Source organism: Ornithodoros turicata, chromosome 1 (genome assembly GCF_037126465.1).
Source record: "Ornithodoros turicata isolate Travis chromosome 1, ASM3712646v1, whole genome shotgun sequence".
Taxonomy (NCBI): Eukaryota; Metazoa; Arthropoda; class Arachnida; order Ixodida; family Argasidae; genus Ornithodoros; species Ornithodoros turicata.
The window spans coordinates 128636142-128652627 of NC_088201.1; positions in this window are offsets into that span (position 1 = coordinate 128636142).

Sequence of the window (16486 nt, forward strand, 5' to 3'; positions counted from 1 at the left end):
CTTTGTTTTTAAATATGTGAGACACTTTCCTTGCAGGAATAGGGCGGTGTCATCAGCATAAGCTACTATCTTAATGTGGTTCGATAAGGCAAACATGTCATTCACATAGATAATGAAAAGCAATGGCCCAAGAATGCCCCCTTGTGGTACACCGGTTGTGATGTGGTGTATTCCCGAACACTGCCTCTGAATATCAACAAACTGTTTGCGATGTTGAAGATAAGTGCGTATTAAATTTAATGGAGCACCGCGGATACCGTAGTGCTCAAACTTTAAGAAAAGAACACCGCGATTCAGTAAATCGTAAGCCTTGGTGAAATCGATGAACAGACTGAGAGTAATGAGTTTTTCTTCGAACCCGGAAATGATATATTCTTTCTGGGACAGAAGAGCTAGTTCTGCCGAGCGTTGCTTTCTAAATCCAAACTGAGAATCGGAAAGCATGGAATTCTGTGTTAAAAATGATAAAAGACGACTATGGGTTAATTTCTGTAAACCCTTTGAAATACTCGTAGGATTGATATGGGCCTATAGTTACTGAGAACACTAGGGTCCCCACCTTTATGTAAAACGACCACTTTTGCAATTTGCATGTCCTTCGGAAACACACCGGATTAAATTATTTCGTTAAAAATAAAAGCTAGTACAGGAGCAATTATATCGAAAACGAATTTAATTGGGCAGATCTGAAACCCGTCTTTATCACAACTACTACTATTCTTGAGGTTTTCAAAATTGAAATGACCTCATGTGAATCTGTTGGAAACAGAAAGAAACCGTGGTCTTGGCGTGGAACGGAGTGTATGTCAGGATAATGTGAAATTGTACCTGTGGAATTGTGTAAGGATGCAAAAAAGGTATTAAACTCTACAGCTAACCGTGCACCAGTTAGAACCGCTTCTCCTACGGCCAACAGGGCTGTTTTCCCGACTGTAAATTGATTTAAGACTCTTCCATGCAATATTTGGCTTAGCTGAAACATTCTCGAAAACTGTATTGTAATATAGCTTTTTTTGCGCTACGTAACTTCGAGTTTACATTGTTTCGGTATTTTTTAAAATAATTAGATCTTCGGGTGACCTATTTTTTATGAACTTCCTATAAAGCTTATATCTAATATTTAACATTTGTCTGAGTTCCTTTGTTACCCGAAGTTTACGAATAATAAAGAACATGTAAAATTAACAAACACCTGCTATACCAATATGCTGGTAATGGGACTGATACTATAATTTACATAAACAGTCTCTAGGATCTAGAAAGGGGGCGGATGTCCTGTCCACTCCCTCAATTTCCATTGTTACATAAAGCTTCAATTGGCCTTGACAGTGTAGCAGCAAGCTATCCAAGGCAAGACCTCCCCCCCCCCCCGAAAAATCCTGGCGCAAATCTGCTTGCAGCAACGTGAAAAGAAGATCTCCAGAACAATGAAACAACTAGAAAACAAGAATGGCACAAAACACTTATACACTCTTGTGCGTTACCTGATTTGGACAAATCTAATGGAGCCACTCAAAACACAGAGCCTAGTGAGGGCAGGTTTAATGTTATGCACTCTATTTGTACATCATTACATAATTATTTGTACATAATTACACTGAGGTGATTTCATCTGCCTGCAGTATAAGTTTACCATGGATAGCAAGATTAAGTGTAATCCTTCGTAATTTAGATAATGTGCTACGTAAAACAATTGCACAAGTTTCATATATGTTTAACATAATTTTGTTTTATCTAAACCACTAATCAGTGTATTCTGAATTATCTTCATCATGCCATCGAATTTGTGCGACACTTGTGTCAGGCATAAAGAAATTGATGTCATCAGCGTACATTACACATTTGGAATTTTTGAGCCCCCTCTGAAGATCATAATTGTATAAAGGAAATTAATATTGGTCCCAAACCTGAGCTCTGTGGGACTCCTATAGAGGTACACAGAGGCTGGGAGGGAACATTGTTACGTACAGCTGCTTGTGTTTGTGAAGACAGGTAACTGCTGCAAAATTCTGAAAAAAAAAAAGAAGGCGTGACCATGGAAGCCATTTTTGTCAACAAGATATTGTGGTTTATCGTGTCAAATGTTTTTTTTTAGTATAGAAAGATGCCAGCAGGGAAGGTTACAAGGTTATCTTTTAACAGATTATTAATAAATTTTGTGGCAATTAATACAGCGGAAGAAGTGGATTGCTTTTCTCGAAAGCCATGTTGCGTGGAAGAAAAAAGCTAAAGCATTTCTGAAAAAGAATTGACTCTAGCACTAACAAGTTTTTCAAAGACTGTGTTAATTACGGATAGTACAGACATGGGCCTGTAATTATGATAATCATTTCGGTCGCCACCCTTATATATGGGAACAACCTTGGCTTTTGTTTAGTACACGTATCAGAATACTTGCCTACATTAATATAATGGTTGTACAAAAGTGTTAGTGTGTCACCCAGAACATCAAAACTGTTGTTAACAACAGTAACCGTATCTAACCAGAATTTCTCAAGATAAGCTTTGAGTAATATTGTTTTAAATCCCAATTTTTGTTGTTGCTTAATTACGATACCTGTACTTCCTAAAATGCAAAAGGTAGTATATGTTTCTGTTTTCTTACCTCTAGAGCAGCAATAAGATTTTTGCTTTAATGATTTTAAACTTGTCGATGTCATCCAAGGACACGTCGGATGGTCAAAACGTAAATACTGAGGAATACAGGGTGTTTATTTTTAGCATTTACAGAATTTTTATAAACAGCTATGAGTGCAGTATAGATGTTGTATTTTGGTGTTGAGTTCTACGGCCAGTCGGATATCCTCTGGACGACAGTATTGAACTCCCAGATGACTAATTACCTTAGACTCATTAATTAACTTTTGAATTAGTTGATTTCAGGGAAAAGCGAGATAGCATATTACAAACTGTATATAGAACATATATATAACATATATAGAAACTACCCCCGTTGAATGCTATTCCACGTTTTAAAATGCTGAAAATTGCACATGTGTTATAGTATGCATCCCAGAATTTTCATACGGAAATGAGCCTAAATGGGGGTTTGTTGCAAGTGACCACTGCTTGTTAGTCTCACAAAACACCTTCGTCTACAACCTTTGGTCTGTTGGTAACCGTTTCTATTTGTACCAGTCCTCTCAGTGTGTGAGTGATACATAATGCTACTGGCGACTTCTTCAACTGTCTGGTATCCAAAATTCTACCCCTCAACAACAGTGGCATACTTTGCTCGGGGGGGGGGGGATATGTTTATTAAGAAAAAGAAAGGAAAGGTCAGCCAGACGAAGGTCGGCTTGCTATTCCAAACAAAAAAAGGCAAGGGGAAGGGGAAGGAAAGAAAACGGGACGAAAAGAAAAATAAGAAAAGAAAAGGGGAAGGGGAACCAATTACTTTGCTCGGGCAACAATTGCTGCTGGCAGTGATTTGAAAGTTGACCATACACTGCTCCTCACTATGGAGCATTACCAGAGGTGGACCTACACCCGGTGAGACAATGCTATGGAGAAGAAACCAATCCAACTGACCTTAGACAACTAAGCAATGTACCCAGTCTGGCGCTGTTTGGATCCCTGATGTCGTTGTGCCAGAAAATCCCAGTTCATACCAAATCAGAACCAAAGTGATGCACAATGCAGTAAAGAATTCATCCAGAAATTGTTGCATGTTACCATAATTAAGAGGGGCAGAAAAAAATGTCATGTTGTGGTCGTGAACAGCTGCCAGGGAATGCTCATCATTGATGAGTTGGACTTGATTTTCATTGAACGAAACAAAAGGACAAAAGGAGGCAAGCGAGCTGATGTAACATATGCAAGAGTGACTTTTCCTTTAGTTTGAGGAGCAGCGAACGAGACGCCAACACAACATATAAGAAGTCTACCTACCTGCAGCAGCATTGTCGCAAGCAACATGCAGGTATAGTGCTCATAGTCGCAGTGAGATATTACATACCGCTTTGCACCAATCTATGACTACAGATGGCTTTCCAATCACGGCTTTCCTAAACAATGTTCACAAAAAGGGCCAGCAAAGAGCATGATGCTGCTTGGCTGCCTCCATATACAGCCATGTCATTACAGAATTCTTGATTACAAGTTGCTGATTGTTTCTGTCCAGACTTATTGTCAGTATTTAATGAACAGTCTGTGGACATGTAGGAAAGTCCCATCCACAAAACATTCTCTGCTCTCTGCAAGCAGGAGAAAGCGCTCTTCACTAGTGAAGCACAGTTTTGTTTTGCCCATTGCGCTACAGGAACCTCCTCCTGTTCAGTCTCACTATAGTGACCACTGACTCCATGGTCTGCTGCAGCTTGTGGCCAGTAGTTACCATTTCCATTGTACATTATGGCTTGGACAGTATTGCACAAAACATACCATGCAATTCTGAATTAAAGAGTAAAATTCCTAATTAAAAGTTCCTACCTTAAGTATAACTTTTACTTCAAAATAGCAGTGTCAAATTCTACAGTCAATCCTCATTTTGTTCCAATTCCTAATTCTACATTGAAGCATCATTTGAAATTGAAAATTTTAATTTTATTTGTTTTTCTATGTTATGTTAGTTATGTTAGTTAGTTAGTTAGTTAGTTAGTTAGTATGTAGTTATGTTATGTTAGTGTGTTATTTGTCTTTTATGTTTGTTACGTTATGTTCATGTATGTCCAAAGGCCTGCATATTTTTCCTATACTGCAGTTAAAATGGCACACCTTGTGCCATGCAGAGACAATCACTGCCCACAGTGCACCTATTTCAAGGCCAAAGACGTGCAAGATTTCTCTCGCATTTTCTGCTTAAAGCCTCCAGATGCATGCTCACAGGCCTCCCAGCTGTTTGCAAACCCTAAGAAGGTATTAAGCATTTCTTGTTCTTGGATTGTCAGTATTTGACCTAAATCTGTGGACAAATACTCTAAAAATTCACATATTACACTCTAAATTCCATTTCTAAATCAAATTTCAAATCCCTAATTGAAAATTCTGTGGACAACCAGAATAAAGACTGTTCAAGCTGGAGCTGGCACCCTGATCCGGGCTGTGACCCAAAAGGGGGTGGGTTCCCTCTGTTTTCACGGTAGATGCATGGACGGTGTTATGCAAGAGCATATTGCGGTATTGTAAATTGAAAATTATCATTTTGCATTCTAAATTCCAATTTTAAGTTCAAGTGTGAAATGAATCATTAGGATTCTGATTTTATGTTCAAAATTCCAAATTGCACAGCCAAACTCTGAATTGGAAATTCTCATTTTATATTATAAATTCATATTCTAAATTAAAGTGTGAAATTTATCATCATTCTGATTTTATGTTCAGAATTCCCAATTACAGAGCAAAATTCTGAAATCAACTAAAGACCATGACATGAAATTTTTGTGTACAAAATTACCAAGTTTGCATACAAATAATCTTGTTCAATTAATGCCATTAGGCTAATTACTATGAGATGTAAATATGAACTAACAATGTGTTGTGCAATTTTAAATATTATGCAGGTGACCTTGAATTTTAATCTCCAGCTGCTGCTTCCAGAATTCTCATTAGACACCCTCTTTATCTGTCCTAATTGGTGTCCGTGTTTCTATGATGTAGAAATAGCAGGAAGTTCATACCAATGTATGTATGCTGCCACGATTCCATTGCATTATTTGTCCGTGCACCAAGGTTTCCCTGTTGGTTCAATATTAACGGAGGGTACTGCCCATACATCCACATGTTTTCGAAGTAGACTACAAAAGCCCCCACCCCTGACACCTGGGGTGCAGTAGCCTTCAGTAGGCCCCATGCCATCGGCACAAAAGTGGCTAGCACAAACGCCAGTGTTACAGTCTTTCTCACAAACACACACACATTTTCTTTGTGTCTCTATGCTGCCGCTAGTCCACAGGCCTGCACATTGCGCCATACAGCCAGCCCATAATGGGAATGGCACCCTCTATGCCGGGAGGCGTATTTCGAAACCCTGACAGATACAGAAGAGCGGCGGCGGCGGCGGCGGCGGCAGAAAACCCTGAAAACCCGACGCATTGGCCGTACGGACGCCGGCGGCGCCTATTTGTAAATTTGTACCCAGCATGGATGGCGGAGTGTAACAAATGTGTTGGAGAACAAGATTAGGTTGGAACAGAGGTAATTTTGAAGTTATTTACTATGTCTTTGAATTACAAGCAAGGGTGGATCAAATTTCACTACCCTTTGGGCTGTAGATGAGACGGAACGTTACGAAATTATAGTTAACCAGACAGACAACATTCGAGAATGTGTTACCCCATAAAAAGCAAGAGGGCAACACCTGTTAATTTAAACGGTTGCAAACTGTCATACGAGCAACAGCATGTCCAGCCGCACTGTGTTAATGGAAATGTCGTTCGTTCCCTGTCTGATTTTTTATTTATCTCGGCCCACGTTCGAAACACATGATTGGTCCCTTGCGTCAAAACAGTTGTTATTAAGGGACATCCACTGATAATTCATATGCCGTGAGTAAACAGTGTGCGTAGAATTGATCCACTATACTGAATTGTCAATACGGTGGGTCATGCTATGTGCTGCTGCAGCGTGTAGAATGCTAAGGGTGAGACATGCTCTGAAGCCAGCATTTGTTCTGTTGTTTGCTCTGAAGCCAGCAAGGAACACAAACAGGCTATCTATATTTCAGTGCAAAAATGAGAACCATATTGTACGCGTTATATCTCTATACAGACAACAAGTAGTTACAAATGTCAGCACATGCAAGTAGACCGACCCCAAAATGGTTATTATAGGGAATATTTTGTAAATCGTTATATTTTGCAGTCATCAGCAACAAATTGGCTTGGGGAACGTTCTTTCTTATGCTGGTGCTGATTGTGTGACCCAGTTTCTTTGCCCTTTTCCGAGCTGGTTCTTTGGGAGGTCGACCGGCAGGAATTCTCTTTGAGCCCCTCGTAACCCCACCCCGCCTTCGTGCTATTGCTGTGGGCTGAACTCGAATTTTCCCACCCTTTCTTGCATGGTTCACAAGTGCAGCACTCATTGTGATAGCTGCTCCGACTGCACCACATCCTGTCTTGATGTGACGCAGGTGTGATGCGATCTTTCCAAGACACTTTTCAAAGGTGTCGTTGCGTCCGACTAGTGTGGACAGTCGTTGCAGTTCATTTTGTATTGCTTGCAGGTTGTTTTCAGTACCGATTCAACCGATTTCAACCGATCCTGGTTCATTGAAGCCAGATGTTGATGGCAATGGGTCTGGGGAAGGGGGTGCACACAGATCAGACTCCCTCTCATGTACTATGAGGCATTCAGGCTGAAAATGGTCCACACTGTCCTGGAAGCTGCAGAAAAATTCGTATGGTGGACACTTCTCTCCAAGGGCTAACCTCCCTAACTCGTAGCGATCTTCAGAAGTTAGTACAGGAGCATTTGGGAGAAGACCACCATATCCCATGTGAACAACTACCTGGTGTTTGCAGAAGGCACCTTGCCGTACACTTGGGCAACTGCAAACCCTGTCTTTGCCCAGACCTCATAAGATGTTCCATCCTGCTTGCTACTTGGGACATTGTAGAGATCATCATCTAGAAGTACAATATTGCCTGCTGCACTGTCTGGCATTCTCCTGACAAGGTGGTGGTACTGGAGTTGATGTGCTGCAACACGGCTGTACGCATGCTTTAATATTCTTCCTTCAAAGTACTTTTCCCATACTGTTGCAACAAAATCAGCTAGGGCAACAGCATTAATTGAAGGCTTTAGGGCGATTAAGGATGATGTCTTTTAAAATCCGTATCGAGGCCTCAGCAAAGTTATTGGTGTTGTGTCCGCGGATTGTAATCGTGTTCCTGAAGAGCAACGCTTTCTTTCCTCTTTCCTTCCAAGCATTGCTTCGACCCTCGCAGTGTACCCTGGGTGGGACTGGCTCTGAAGTCTGGCTGTTGCTGCATCAAGCTCTTCTTCGGAGTGGGCATAGAGGACCTAGAGTCAGGAAATAGTGTGTGTGGTTCACATTTGACACATGTAACTCAGTCAAAACTGACATAAATTAATTTTGTATGTCTTAGGCTGGGTTTCACCACTGCGAACTATAGCACTCGAAATTAGATTAGACCTCCGTAAACTTCGGAGTGCGGTGTCATGGACTGTGCAGTCGATTGCTCATTTGCATTTGCTCGCAAATTAAATAAAACTTCGAACATTTAAATTTTACTTTGGACACTTTTGGAACCTGTGTTTTACGTATCGGGAAAGAAAAAAAAACATTTTAAAAAAGTCCGTTGGTACTTGGTGACCTGCCACACAAACAACGGTGACGAAGGGTAAGACAGCATTCACACTGCCAACTTTCTGCACCAACTTGGACCAATTTTGCAGTTGGTGACTGTCAGCCGACACCACTAATCATGACAGACTTGACAGACTCAAGTTGGAGGGAATCTGTTACCAAGCGAAACCTTCAGAAATTGGTAATGCATCGGCCAGTCAGTGAGACGAGCATTGCCACATGACTTATGCCTTCACTCCCAATGGCGATGCAATTTTATTTGTGTCGTAGTGCCGTACAACTATTGTTAAATTGCATTGGTTACGAGTTGTGCGGGTGTAGCTAAAAAATAATTGCTTTCTTGAAAACTGAAAGCCGCAGAAGCATCTCAGTTGGCATTTTTTAAGGAGAATGTTGTTCTCTTGGTGAAATAAGATGAGGCGAGATTGTTTGTCACCGGAGCTGCCTAGTTGGTACTTGCGAATACAGTGATGGCACCACCTCGAAGTTGCTTGTAAAACGTTGGTTCGTGTTGGTAAACAGAGTTGGTCTGTGTGAACGGTGCCTGAGGAACAGCCACAAGACACGCTTTGGAATTCCTTATCTACCTGACTTGCAAACAGCGCTGTGCACCAGTTAGGTAGGGAAAAAGAACGAAAAACGAAGTGTGTCTCCCATCTGACCTTTAACTTCCACCCCTATGTGTGAACCCCGCCGACGAACACACAACTGACAGTAGCCAAAGAGCACATTTGTACACTGATTCACGCAAGAAATATGTAAACAGAATCCAACTAATAACTCAAAAAGGGCACTGAGTGTCAATGCTGGTAGGTTCCCAGAATATTTTTTGCTGGAGGTCCTGGGCCCGCTTGCACGATACTTGTGCAAGGATCCTAACCTTGAGGCATTTCCTCTGGCACAGCTCTGGCAGTGCATTTTGCTGATAGGAAAGTTCACTTCTGTAGCATGTGACAAAAGCACTAGCAAGGCACTGAAGCAAATTCCTCAAAGTTAGGATCCTAGCATAAGTTTAGTGCCAGCAGGCCCTGGTACGTACCGAAAGTGTCCAAAGTAAAATTCAAAAGTTAGGATATTTATTTAATTAGTGCACATATGCAAATGAGCCACTCACTGCACAGTTCATGGCCAATGCCTGAAGGATCTTTACTGAAAAGAAAGCTCTCAAATAGCGCTAGCTCTTTAAGAATTATCCAGACTGGGAACCTTTGTGAAAGAAGTCCAAAAGAAATGGGACGTGGACAACATAAGTAGGAGTGTTAATTAAATGGGGTGTTTAAGCTTTGGCAGTTGATTCCATGTAGCAGCTGGAGTTTTTGAAATCTAATCTACATAATTGCAAATTGTGGTAAGCACCGTGTGATTTTTGCCAAATCAACACTCCAAATTGTCAGAACTATTACATGTTTTACATGTTGCTTTTGTCACAATGTCAAACCGTCCTTGAGATGTTAATTACTCTGTAAAAAGCTGAGCACGAACCTTTTGGAATGCTGCAATTAGCTTCCGCCTTTCATCCTTGTCCACATTATTCTTCGCGGATGTCAACCATCTCCATTCAGCTTGAAGTATGTGGAAATGACAAAGAAGTTGGAGTCCCTTAGGCCAGACCTTGTTCAAGGCTGCTTTTTCAGCAGAGGAATTATCTGTCATGAGTGCCTTTGGAACCTAATGCATTGGATAACGTATTGTAGATTATAAAGTGCAATTTGTTTTTGTGTCATCCGCATACTACAGATTGTGCAGATGGAGCTAAGCCACTTTTGCTCATGTAACACATTGTCTACTTACACGACAAAATAGTGGTGGTGCATCATGGCACATCTATGCAAGCTATGCGTGCATACAAACTATGGAAGTTAAGCATAACAAAATAAATATAGCAATGCAAAATTGGTTCTCGGTGTGTCACAAGGGCTATCTCATTGTCAACATCCAGGGAGCTCTCTGCTGCTACCACTAGTGCGCACTTTCTTTCTAGGTATACTACCCACTAGGGTACACACATTGTACATGATGAGACAGCCACGTTGTACACTCCAGTAATTGCATTTGACAGTTACCAATGAAAAATAATTTGGAACAGCAATAGAACTGAGCCTAAAGCATGCAAAAAAAAGGGGGGTTGCTGATACAAATTGAGTACATACTGTATGTGTGCATTTTTGTGTTCCAAGCTTTTGGCTGTTAAATAACATAAAATTACAGAGTGGCTTGTCAGGAAGTTAAACTTGTCACAAAAGCATTTTCAGAACTGCAACTCCCAGTGAAAATTTTTGCCACATTCTAATTCCTGATATTTTCCTTTTTCTACAATGCAAGTCTGGTACTTGTGTGCTTTACGAGAAGTACTGCTAAACACAGTAACATATTGTACAGTACCTAGAGTACAAGGTACACAGTTGGAATTGTACGTAAAGTAACGTATAAGTTCTGAGAAATCTAGCAAATATAGAGCTTAATTGCACAGTACTTCAAGTACTTGCCATGAAAGCGTTGTAATGTATGTCGCATAATGAGGTATACATAATGATAACGTTCTTACTTTTCTTTACCTAACATATATCATATATCATACCTGTGATCCTCCAAAGCGATTGGGATAATGCCGCTGCAGCAATACAAATGCTTCACTGTAGCCTTCAGTGCTTTGCGAGTTGCGAATAATGGCTGCTATAGGCACAGCACCACCATTTGTAGCTGCTAGAAGCAGTGTGGTGGTGGTGCTGTGCGACACGTCACAGGAGGAAGTGGAATCAATAAAAATTATTTCTCCTTACACCTGCAACTTGTGCATTCTTTCCATGATTGGTGTTATGATGAGCACTGCCCATAGACTGTTGTCTTCAGACCTCGTTGTGTGGACTGTCACACCTGCAAGGGCATAGTGCAACACTGCTTTTACACATTTTGTTATTCGGTCATGCAGTTCAGTTCTTAACAGTGCGTAAGAATTAGTACCAGTGGACAGGGGAGTGCACAATAGTAACCGTCACAACTACGAAGATATATTCAGCTTCCAGTTAACACGTCGCTGCCCTTCCGTCTTACAGTGGAGTAAAAGTATACTCCTACTGGTGTACAGCTTGGGACAAAAGTTTATAGAACACGGCACTGGCATATTTCTTATCGGAATGGGCCACTGCTGGCTACCAGGAAGACATCGAATAGGAAACAGGTGACCGACAATTATATCCACCTTTCAGTATGTGTGTGCACTCCTGCTATCTGTTAGGGTGTCGCTCCAATCGAGAAATGCGAGAGCACGGTGTTCCGTAAACTTTTGTCCCAAGCTGTACATGTAGTGCAACTAGACATTTTCAAGTGGGCTTTGTAAAGATAAAAAGATGGAACAGTGTACGAGTCATGATATCAAATGATATAGAAAATTTTGATATCCTTATTATTACATGTGTAACGCAATTCTAATTTGTTCAGACATTTTTTCATAAAATGGCAAAGAAAGAAGCGAGGTGGTTATTCTAATAGTATTCATAATAGAACCCTGATGATTCGAAAAAAAAAACAACTTGGCAAGTTATCGCTTCAGAATCTAATTTGCTAATTGTTTTTTGTATGATTTTAGGTTGTTCTAACACTTCGTTTGTCAAAAACCTGGTTGTAAGAGTCATAGAACTTGTTTTGTTGCCTGTGAAAGGTACGTGGTGCATGAGATAGCTTGCCTTGTGGTGTGGCCTGCAGTTTATACTATCGTCTTAGAGAGCATGCCTGTGACGATATCTAGAACAGTGTAACCATTGTGTTGCCTTTGTCTTTAGCCACTGTGGTTCATAAGGAGCTGAACAACGTGAAAAGAGTGTTGAAGAGAGACTAGGGAGATAAGTAACTGAGGGAATTGTAATAGTAGACCTTCATTGGTGTTTACTCCCAAACTAAAAGCTTCCCTCTGCTTCCTGTTTTTCCTCTTCTACCTTGGGTAGCTAGTGGCTATGTCATAAAACATTTAGCTGTTTTTTTAGAACTTGTATTGTCGTGCACATGTATATCTTCCCCATCCTCAGGGTCCTATTATGGAATATTTGTTTAGCCGCTGAGAACCATTTTTTTATAAGCTAACTTCAAGTACAACTGTGCAATACTGACATTGACCTTGTTCAGCATACAGTGGAGTCTTACTCTCAAGCTTCTTCAACGGATCTACAATGTTGCCGAAGTGGTCTCTCCGCCACACATCATGCCAGTAATAAACACTGCTCGGCATAAGGTTAAGAGCGCTGTTCGCCAGCAGTAATGGCCCATCATCCTCTACGCTTAACTTGCTCTCGTGAAGCTTAATTGCTTCTGCAGGAGTCATGCCATCTTCAAAGTATGAGATGAACATGGCCTTTGTCTCAGGCTCACATCTAAGACGAGGGAGGATATCAGCACACTGCGTGCTGTGGCTATGTGATGCCTCGAGCTTTATTACACCGGGTAGGTGAAGGCTACGCCGAAGATATGGGTCGTTCTTTTTCGTGCCCGTGGTGATTTTCTTAATCTTTATGTCAATTGTTGCCTGGCAGCTTGTTGCGTGGGGTTCTGCTGTTTTTTTTTTTTTTTTTGTACTGGCATTTCCACACCTTATGGAACACCGTTCTGTAAAAAGAGGGGAAACTAACAGGAAGTTACATTACACTGTCTTACTCACATTGCATACCGTATACAGAATAGCTACCTATAAAATTTTACCCATATCACTTTCATTTCAATTCATTTAGCATAGGGATTTAGAGGTTTTTGGTAACTTTTTAAATTTTGAATTGTGATGTTGGATCGAAATTTACTACAATGAAATGTGCCTATTAGAGTTTCATGCAGACACAGAAATTTTCCACGTGTGTTGAGTAATTAGTGAGTACAGCGTGGTGACATGCGCAGACTTTTATAGGTGGCTACCCTGTATATTATAATAGCTTGCCATTTCACCTTTCTAACAAAGTTGGATTGTTGTGGAATCATCAGTTCCACCCTTCCACAGAGAATAGAACACAACTTTGTTGGTTGCAATATTGTACTGCCCTTATGGTGTGAGTTTGTTACAGGGGCTGTTCAGCTGTAGGGTAATTTGCCCAGAATGTGTGGCAATTTTCACATACTTCTTTTCTTGCAAGGGGCGCGCATGTAATTACTCAGCACAGATGTCCTTGTATATACTTACTGACATCTTGCAGTGCATGTTGTAAAATGCAGTGGTTTATCCAGAATCACAAAGAGGGGTGTTCTGCACAAAGCTGAGGGGGATCATTACCACAGTTATCTTTAGGAATCATTGCCAACGCATGTTAACCGCTTTAATAACAAAGCAACCCTCTTTTTCCAGAGGGACGCGTATAAAAACGTTGGGGGGGGGCAGCAACATTTGCGGGTGCAAAGGGGGTGCTGTGGATAAGTAACTGGTAAAACTGTGCCTCATTTTCAGAGTTCAAGGAAAAGAAATGAAATTTCAGTTTCCATTCATTACATTGAAATCCCCTTGTCTGTGAAACGCAAACCGATACGCTGATAGTGTTCAAAGAAAGCACGAGGACTTGCTTTTGTATTATATTTTTCTACAATGCTGTATAGCTGGGCTACCACATTCACACCAGAAACAAGTTACTCCTGTGTGAACATCTGGATGTTCGTACCTCGAGCGCTCTTCAGACGGCTTGGAGGTTTTGTAGACGATCCAGGAGGTGTTGGTGCGGGTTCTGTATTGTCGAAGCCATTCATTAGCGGCTTCTTCACCATTCAAATCAGCACGAAAAATTTGCAGTTCCTCTGTCAAGTGGTCGGTGTCTTCGACACAAGTGAAGGTTCTATTCTCCGCCATTCGCACAGCTCAACTGACCGAACGCGCAGAACCGAAAGCCGCAAAGCCCGCCAAAGGATGCGCTGGTCTGGCGTCTTGCGCAACTCTCGCGCGCGTCGGATTAACTCGCTGCTCAACTGCATTACGTACCGCCAAATGACACCGTTGGCATACCCTAAGTTCAGGTGTGCACGCGCACGGGGCGTCGGAAGTCCTCGCCATAGCGCAGGCGACGTAGGGCACGGCCGAGTGGCCAAAGGCGTCCTCTCGTTGGTAATAACCACGGTCGTCTGTGGACCAGAAGGTGGTGGGTTCAGGTCCTGTGCTCTTTGGGTTTCCCACAGATTTTCGGGACGCACGTCGGCGCAGTTCCCCCTGAAGTCGGCCCTGGACGCACACTAACCCCCACCCCCGTCTCCAACTCCCTCCTGCTATCCTCTCTCCAGCTGTCCACGCCTGTACACTGCTGATAACCACAATCATTTCGCGGCACTAACTCGGAATTAAAAAAGGTGATGCGCAGGTGAACTGAAGTTCGAGGGATTGGTGCATCAAGAAAGTTCACTATACCAACATCAATAGAAAATAAAACCAATTAAAATGAGGGAATTAGTAGTAAGAAATAATAGTAAAATAGCAAACCAAACAAGTGTAGTAAAGTGACACCATATGCAATGTGGAATTACTTGAAATATGCTGCTATGAAAAACAGCTTCACCTTGCTCTAATCAACTACTTAGGCAGAGGCCAGATTGTATATCTGATTCACATGATGTGAAGCCATATTTAGGTGTGTTCTATATCAGAGGGGTAGTCAGCTAGCTACTAGCAGATATATTAATGCCACATAAGAAATCCTCCTCATCTAAAAGACGTTGCCTGTAGCAATCGAAAATCCTACAAAAATGTGCCTTACGAAAGAATATATCAGGTGCCCAGTCTGATCTTTATGCACGAAAAGGTGGGCCGACCCCCAAATCCCAAAGATCAAGAGGAGAGTCTCTTGTGCTGCACCCACCTTCCAACACCTGCATGCCTACACACATGCATTATATCGATGTAAACAAGGTTCATCAACCAAACGAGGTTTGGTTGATGGACCTGGTGGTTATGACGTTTTCATTGTCAGTATGCATGCTTGTGCTTTGTCAAGAGTTGACTGCTTTGAAAAGACAAAGCGCCCCTGGTATAAACCCTACACCACCATCCCTTGCTTTTACGAAAAGTGCACTTTGTGACCCATATATAAAATAAATATAAGAGCATGTGCGGGCCTGATCATTTCACTCAACAAAATGGTTGCTATGGCTGCAAGACATGAGCTTTATTTAACACAACTGTGTTACAATGCTGTTTCTTCATCTGTCTTTCGATTGGTATAGCAAAGACAAGTGCTATCTGGTCTTATAAGCAGGAAGCACGACAGTAACAAACAATAATTTTTTACATGACAATGACATGACCTACAATCACTGATAGATATGAATAAATGCAGCCAAGCTGGTGTACAAACTGCATGGTAAACAAGCCTGAGCAATGGGCAAATATTGATGAAAACATGAAATGACTGCGCCTTGTCGTGCTGTTTTCAGAGTTCATCCATTGATCAGGCTTGTTTGCCACAAAGTATCACCTACAAGATTTGCAGAACTTGTTGAAGGAGTTCTCAGGACTTAACTTTTTCGCGGGTTTCAAAAAATGGCGCAGTACAAAAGCAATTGCCAAAGTTCATCAGGCATCAGATTGCTCTGCCCTGAGGGCATAAACAAACAAATCAGAAAAAAGCAACATAACAAAGCAAAGCGAATAGATTGGCTTTGCATGCAACTTTTTCATATGGGCATAATTGCAGGACATTACATAGAACACTAAATTCCAGCATACTCATGAATTCAAACCCCAGGTAATCACATATTTTTGTTCAAGTTGTCAGAAATTACTCTAAAATATATGCTGCAGCGTGCATTTTTTAACCTTTCCTCTAGCGAAGTGCGATTATGAGTAGGGACACAAAAAGCATAGGTTATTAACTGCAGATATATTCAAAAGAAGCATGTCAATGGTTACTTGCTTAATACGTCGGTCCTCAAAACTAAATGTCTGATGGCAGCTAATGCCCAAGCAGTAACACAGACATCTGGAGGTGAGCATTATGTTCAAAGGAGGGTGTCTCAAGATGTGGCGCCAGCAACGTGCGGAGGTCATCTTCTGCCAGTAGAAGTGTTTCACATGGGAGTGAAAAGTGTTAATTAGGCAGAAATGCCATTTGACTTAAGAAGCTTTACAATGCACTGAAAACGCGGGGCCAAACATGTAGCTGACGTGAAATTTGTTTGAATTATGCAAAAGCATAAATTATCGGAGCTTGAATTAAAGAGAGAGTATTTACACACGTAATATGAAAAACGGTTAGGAGCAACTGAAGT